At 30.7% G+C, this 7,420-nt stretch overlaps 1 pseudogene; it reads left to right on the top strand.

The window, feature by feature from the left end:
• The first annotated feature begins 3,047 nt into the window (after nt 1-3,047).
• LOC133785110 (uncharacterized) lies at nt 3,048-4,544 on the top strand (annotated as a pseudogene).
• Nucleotides 4,545-7,420: the final 2,876 nt, after the last annotated feature.

Below are 7,420 nucleotides of genomic sequence, written 5' to 3'. Positions count from 1 at the left end.
CTGCTGGAAGAAAGAACATCTTTGTGAGGTGAGTTTTTTTTATACAAATTTCATATAATCAATATATAAATATAGGGTGATCTTCTAGGGTGATTTATATTATATTCAAAGCTAGAGAAATAACAAAACCTGTGTGCATACAACACATATACATATATATAGTAGCATTTCTTTCTTTTAGATTATTGAGCAAGTAAACTTCTATGCCATGAGCCATAGATTTCGTTGTGATGTAGAACAAAAAAAACAAAGAAAAGGGCTAAAAATACCATAGTCCACTGTAGGATTGGTAATGAACATGGTAGATTTATGATTTGGGATGAACATACAAATTATAAATGATGAATAAAATAAATATATATGTCGTCATGACCAGGAATTTTATACAATTGAATATAGTTTATGTAAGTAATACATTTGAATATTGAATATTGTCTGAGCCAATCAATTTTTGTCAAGACACATTAAAAATTTCAATTAAGTGTTTGTTTGAACTTGATTTATTAATAGAGCTCACCATGATGAAGTGAATCTTCTCTGTACATATAACCTTGATCTAGCTTTCTATGTTTGTTATTGAACCAACAATATACTTATCCCTACTTTTAATAGACTTGTGAAACCCAGGTCTGTACATTGTCTTATACATATACATAATTCCTCTTGTTTTAATCTTATTGTGTTGTGAAATCATTTTCCCTTGCTTATACTCTTTATGCCTGGCATAATTTTTCTTTTATCATTTCATCTCTTTAGGTACAATGTAGCAATTAAGTGTGCAACTATTACTCTTGCTGGGCACTCCTAACCAAAGTAGAATTATAAATATAGATTGCTCTCTGTCATTTTAGATTTTTCTCTTAGAAATCCAAGTCTCATCTTTTTTTTTCTGCAATTTTGCGTAAAATCTGAATCTTTCTATTTTATTTCAATCTCTTGCCCTAACTTCTCTCTATTCAGTTCTATTTCAGATTTTGTTTTTAGAAATAGGAAAATGTTGTTGAGCTGTGGGGTAAGCTCTTTTCACTCTGCTATTGTGTGACTTAATATGATTAAGATCTTTAGGTAATATCATTGATTTTATTATAATTATTTTATTTTGATGTTAATATATGTGTTGGTTACTGTCACTACTATTGCTTTAAATGGTTTTCAATAACTACAAGAAAGTGCTACATTACTTTCACTAGTATTTCTTCATTTTCCTGTTGCCAAGCTAATTATTTTCAATAACTCAGATTTTATGGCTGTTAATGGGTATCATAGCAGGAAAAAACTGTATTTCTCACCCATTTGTGAATTAATTCAAGCGAAATAGATGGTTAGATAAATGAAATGGATGCTACTCGTTGCTCACTTTGGTAGAAATTCTTCAAACTTGGCATTTTCTTTGTATAGCTCTCTCTATAAAATTGTCTACTATATTCATATCTATGTTAATGAAGCAACTAGTAAATTGTTGAAATAATAAATTAGTGCTAGTGTAGATATTTCAGCTTAGTAGCTTACATAAGTACCCATGATTCCTCGACTGTTTTTTATTTTTTTCTCCATTGATTTAGATACATTCTCTATGCCTCAATCTCTTTGGTTATGAATTCTCATTTTAGCTCACAGATTCAAGATACACCACACAAGAGACACTATAAGTTCATAGTTCAAAGCTTCAAGCTTTGCAGAATATATTTTTCTTCTCCTTATTCTTACCTATTTGAATATTACTTGGTAACAAATTTATGTGTTTGAAACATAAAAGATGATACTGACTGCATGATAATGATAGCTGAGATGTATTTTCAAAATTTTGCTCTAATCTCAAGTGTTTTTCTGAAGCATATATGACGTTTATAAAGTAGTTTGCTCTTTTTTGGTAATTGCCTATTATCTATATTAATTATTTTTGTGAAATTTCTTCCTTGGCTTTCATTCATTAGAGTTGGTGTTTGATATTTTTGGGGTTATTTCAGTTTTACTTGAACAAATATACTTATCTTATCAATTTATTTAGTTCTTACTTCAACAAACAGCTTTAATACAAGTAAATGATTTATGGGTTGTTGGGGATTAGTTGGGTGATTTATATATACATACATGTGTGTTCTTAGCTTCAGGTTGAGCATTTTTCTTAAATAGTCACTGTTTGTTCTTGTTTGGAGTCAAAATCCCTACTATATATCTTAATAAGTATGGATGAATCTCAATGAGTCATATTTATATAATTATTTTTGCATCTTATGTATGCTCATTCCCATATATTGATTTGTTCAGGCACTAATTGAAGTTGTTAAAAATCATGTGTCAAGTTTTTTTTTTATTTTTTTTGATGAAAAAAGGAATATATTGCACCAAAACAAACAAATACAACCAGTTCAAAACCAACTCAAAAGGCTAACAGATTACAGACATTTAATAAGAGCAGCTAGAGAACAATTCTGCCTTAGGACTTTTTGACTTAGCCTACCATTCAATCTATACTTCACAGCCTGCTTAATCAACCTCACTATATACAAAGGAGTGTAGGAACAGACAGAAAAAATGCAAGAGTTCCTATTAAACCACACCTCATAAACCGCAGCAGCCAAAACAGCAATAGAAAAGCTGTGCAAAAAACTCTTAGGCTTCCTATTTAACCACTCTTTCCAGCGAACATACTGAAGAGGCCTAATACCAGAACCCAGCCACCCTTTGAGCAGAGCCCAAACTTGCTGGGAAAATCAGCAATCAAAGAAAAGATGTTGATGCGATTCCTCCACCTGCTCACAAACTGGGCATAACACAGAAGCAATAGAAACCTGGCACCTCACTAAATTGTCCCTAGTCAAAAGATGACCCAAAACTGATTGCCACAGGATAAATCTATGCTTAGGGACAGTAAGACAACACCAAACAGCCTTAGCAAACTCAATAGGATGTCTTTGAAGAATGCTACTTAACAGAACCTTCAACCGAAGTTTACTATTCACAGTTGCATTAGCCAAAATATAATCAGAGAAAGTCTCCCTTAGGTAATAGAGTTTACGCCAATACCAACTCACATCAGCTTTAAGATGTGTCAAGTTTTTGTAATTGATGAAATTGGCACAAAACTTGAAGCTATGGCTGCTAGCATGATTACCCAATGTGGTATTCAACTAGTTGCCGCTACTCATGGAGTCACATTTAAGAATTTGATAATGAATCCTTCCCTTGAAATGCTTGCTGGGGGAATACAAGTGAGATTATCACAACTAAATTATACTTCAGTTAGTATATAAATATTAAAAATATAAGATTCTATTTTTTTGATCAAATTTATCTTATGATAATTTCCCAAAGCACTACTATTGAGAAATATAGGTGTTCATCACTAGTATCTTATTGGAAATAGATATTTCTACTTGGAGACTTGAAAGATGCTAGCACTGATTTTGAATTTTCATTTCTGGCTAAAATAACCATTGCACTGGGCATAGCTGCAATTGTCACAATCGTCTCTATTGGGGTGGAGCGGTCTGCTATTGGTTCATCTCTTGGATTTCAGTTTCTTTCAGATAGTTCATCTCCTTCAGTAATGGCCATAGCACCTGTTGGCTTCACCTTTAAAGCTTTTGGTTACAGAATAGCTTTGCCAGAATATGCTCCAGGGTATGTATCCCCAAAGGAAAAATTGGGTTAAGTCTTTTGCTTTTGAAATATGGGGTTAATCTCGCTTTAATCTCATTGTAGGTGGATTTACTTTTGGCTGCTTATGGTTTCTGCTATGGTCTTTTCATCAGTGAAGAAGCTTTAAATATCTGGGTCTGTCTTCTGTTCTGGTACTTCTGTTTCACAAGCTCAAGAAATTTTCTTGCTCCTTTTAGTAAAATTAGTGTGTTTCATGGTTCCATTGTATGCCTGAATTCTTATTTATAGTAAATGATTTAGGTTGGCATATCTATAGCAAGGATGCTAACTTTGGATGGGTCATGGAAGTCTCTTGCTGAGTCCTTTTCTAGGAATGCTGGATACATAACATTGACGATTTTTTGGGTGTACTGGTTAGCTTCCTAATTCAATTAGTTATTTTTATTAAACATGTTTGATGAAGCTTTTCACTTGTAGCTCTTTAGCCATTACCATTTTAGGTGATATTCTTATATTGAAAAATCAATCAGACACTGTATAGTTATTAGGGGAGTGTGCATTAGTGACTTGATACCATTTTATTTTGGAAAGCTTTTCAAGCAGTCTGGGGCATGTGATGATGTTTGTTTAAAGGTTATTTCTGGTTGGTTTCAACTTCTATTACATTAATAATGTATTCTAATCTTGATGGTGACTGCAGTTAGGGATTGGAAAAGAGAAAGCTTTGAGCATAACTCGTGTTGTTAAAAAATATGGCAATCTCATTGGTTTTGGTGAGCTCTCAATTCTTTTCATCCTTGACATTGTTTGATAAAAACTAATCCATATTATGGATATTGTAACATGGTTGTTCATTTATATGGTCTGCAGTTGAACGATTTTCCCTTGGAGTAAGAAATCCAACATCATTTTTGGCCGGGGCATCGGTTAGTGTTCAATGACTAATTTACCATTTGAACTTGTTTTTTTATATAGTTTTACCAGCTTATCTGTTTTAATTTATAACCAAAAAATATTATTATATTCCATATTGAGCTTTTTCTTGATCTCACTTTTATTTATTCTTATAATTTGAACTTGTGTAATGGCATACAAGCTACTGGTTTAATGGCATAGAATATGTATTTTGCTATTGGCTTTGGTGTATTTTGTTACTGGTTTGTGTTATTTTTTTACTGCTATTGTTGGTCTATTTTGCTGCTACTGTTGATCTATTTTTTAAAATTTGGTAATTTAATCATACCACAATTTGCTACTACAATAGAATTGCTCTAAACTTTATAATTCTGTTTGTATCATAAAAGTTTCAGTCACTGATTTTAGGAGGAACTTTTTGATAAATAGTAGAGAAACATTATTAACAAATATGCATATATGATATGTCTATACTCACTTGCATTATATAATATTGATACTTTTATGATAATACTTGGAGGAAACACCCTTGTTTCGATGCATACATGTTATGTGTGTTTGGAATGCCTCTCTAATGTTTATGACTTACACTTTAGTGTGCCTTCCATTTCTGTAGTTATATATATATACAACTATATATGACTTATTTGATAAGGTTGTATAAGTGGCATTGAAGGTTATATTAAGTATATTTTTGGAAAGGTGGACCTTCAATTTTGGAGTAAAATATTTTCAATTAACATTTTATCATTATTGTTGTTGTTGTTTTGGTTTGGTATTCCTTATTAATGCTATTAATCCTTTGTGTAGTAAAGATTTATATCAGAATATATTGAAAGATGTTTATCTTTCTTCACCACGTCACTTATCCAAACACATGATCTTGTTTCACTTGTCTGGCAAGAGTATGAGGCAACATCAACTAACTGGTTATATGTATATAATGACTCATAATTGATCACTTTGGTGTGTAGTGTATATGCTTATACTGCTGAATAAAATTGAAAGTGGCATATCAAAAGCTATCTAAAATTGGGATATATCTTATTAATGTAATGAGAGAGGCTCATTGGTTTATTATTGACATTCAACTGTTTAGTGATATTATAATGGGTGCTATTTGATACAAATGAAGATAAACTAATTAGCAATTTTTTGCAAGTCATGCTTCAAATGACTACTTCTATTATCCAGAACATAGCATAGAAGGTACAAGGGAATCAACTAAGCTCAGCAGCAATAAGTATTATCCTAGTTATATGATCTCATACAATGAGGAAAAGCTTCTCATTACAAGTGGTTGGTGTTGCTTCTTTTGTCTTTCTTTTAGTGGTAATTTTATATAAAAAAGTATATGACGATTGTTTGTGCTATTCGAAATTTATATGAAACAATGCATTTATAGTTTGTAATGTTGAGTCAATTCTGGTATACAGGGGATTGCGCGGGAATGCGCTTTGGTCTTATATAAATAGCTCAACTTCCTTTGCTTCCTTTCTAATGACTACACCTTAGTTAGTTGTATTATATCACCTAGCAGCTTTTAAGTATAACAAATAATTTTGGCAAGAGCTAGAGTGTGTTAGTCATACAACCATATTAGTTAAAGAGATTTTCTCAATATTCTTATATATGATTAGCTCTCTTGTTTGAGACTGTCATGTTTACCTCACTTTTGCTTTCTGCTTTCTGTCTATGTAAGGTACATACATAATGCTTATATACTCTTTCTCTCGATCTTCTAGCTCCCTTGCATAATTTTTTAACATATAGACACTCAAAGGCAAAGGCAAGCACATGTATGTGAATTTGCATAAGCTTAAATTCTTAATATTTATTTTTTTAGTTTTTGAGTATGTTTTAAATCTGATATATGATGCTGTGTTTTTTGTGCTATTTTTGCTCTCCAAGTGTTCTAGTTATTCACCACATCAAAATCGAATCAGTATAGGAATTGAAATGCTATGATTTTTCACCAAATTAGAGTGTTGGAACGATTTTCTTCCTGAATTGGTTTTACTGTAAGATTATTAGGCTCAATTACTTCCTGCTGTCTTTTTGTTCATTTTATGTAGATTATTACCAAAAGTTTACACAAAACCAGAGATTTTTTCTCTATTTTTATATATATATATATATTTATTAATCTAGTTGCATCTGTGAATCTATTTGATATTTGTGTAATAACCTCTTGCTTTCTTTCTTTCTTTGTTTTTGTGAGTTATTGTGTGACAGTTTGTACTTTTGGGCTCTAAATTGATATCTTATTCAGATCATGAAATGAATTGTGTATTCCTTGCCTTAAATATGTATATATTTTTAAATTTTCTTGTTATAAGTTTAAGTGTAAATGTTTTGCAGGTTGATTAGTTAGTATTAATTATTTAAATTTTATTGTAGCTAAGCAAATGGACTCACAACAAAGACAAGTGCACAAAGGATGATGAATTGAAGGATGGAGCAAGTTTCATGCATGGTTTACTTTTGTGTATGTTGTAATGTTTCTGTTTTTCATTTTTTAAGTAAAAAAATGTTCAAGATTATAAAACTTTATTATGTTAGGCTTTCAAACTTAAGTTAGAACTAAGATCTCATGAAGTAGACACATTCATGATTTGAATTAGTTATTGTTTAATGTAATATTTATGGTTTATCAATCTATTGAGAATTACATTTTATGATTAATTTTGATTTTTTTTTATCAAAATACAATAATGAAATTTTTTTAATAAAAAAAACCTTATAAGTATACTTATCAAAATAAAATTTAAAATATATTATCCACACTAAAGTAACAAAATTTTATTACTAGACTTTTAATATGTTATGATTTAGAAACGTATTATAAGTGTAACAAATTTTTATGAATTATATAATATAACTAATTAAAAATGCTATCAAA

Source organism: Humulus lupulus, chromosome 6 (assembly GCF_963169125.1).
Source record: "Humulus lupulus chromosome 6, drHumLupu1.1, whole genome shotgun sequence".
NCBI classification, from domain to species: domain Eukaryota; kingdom Viridiplantae; phylum Streptophyta; class Magnoliopsida; order Rosales; family Cannabaceae; genus Humulus; species Humulus lupulus.
This window is presented reverse-complemented; position numbering and strand designations above follow the sequence as displayed.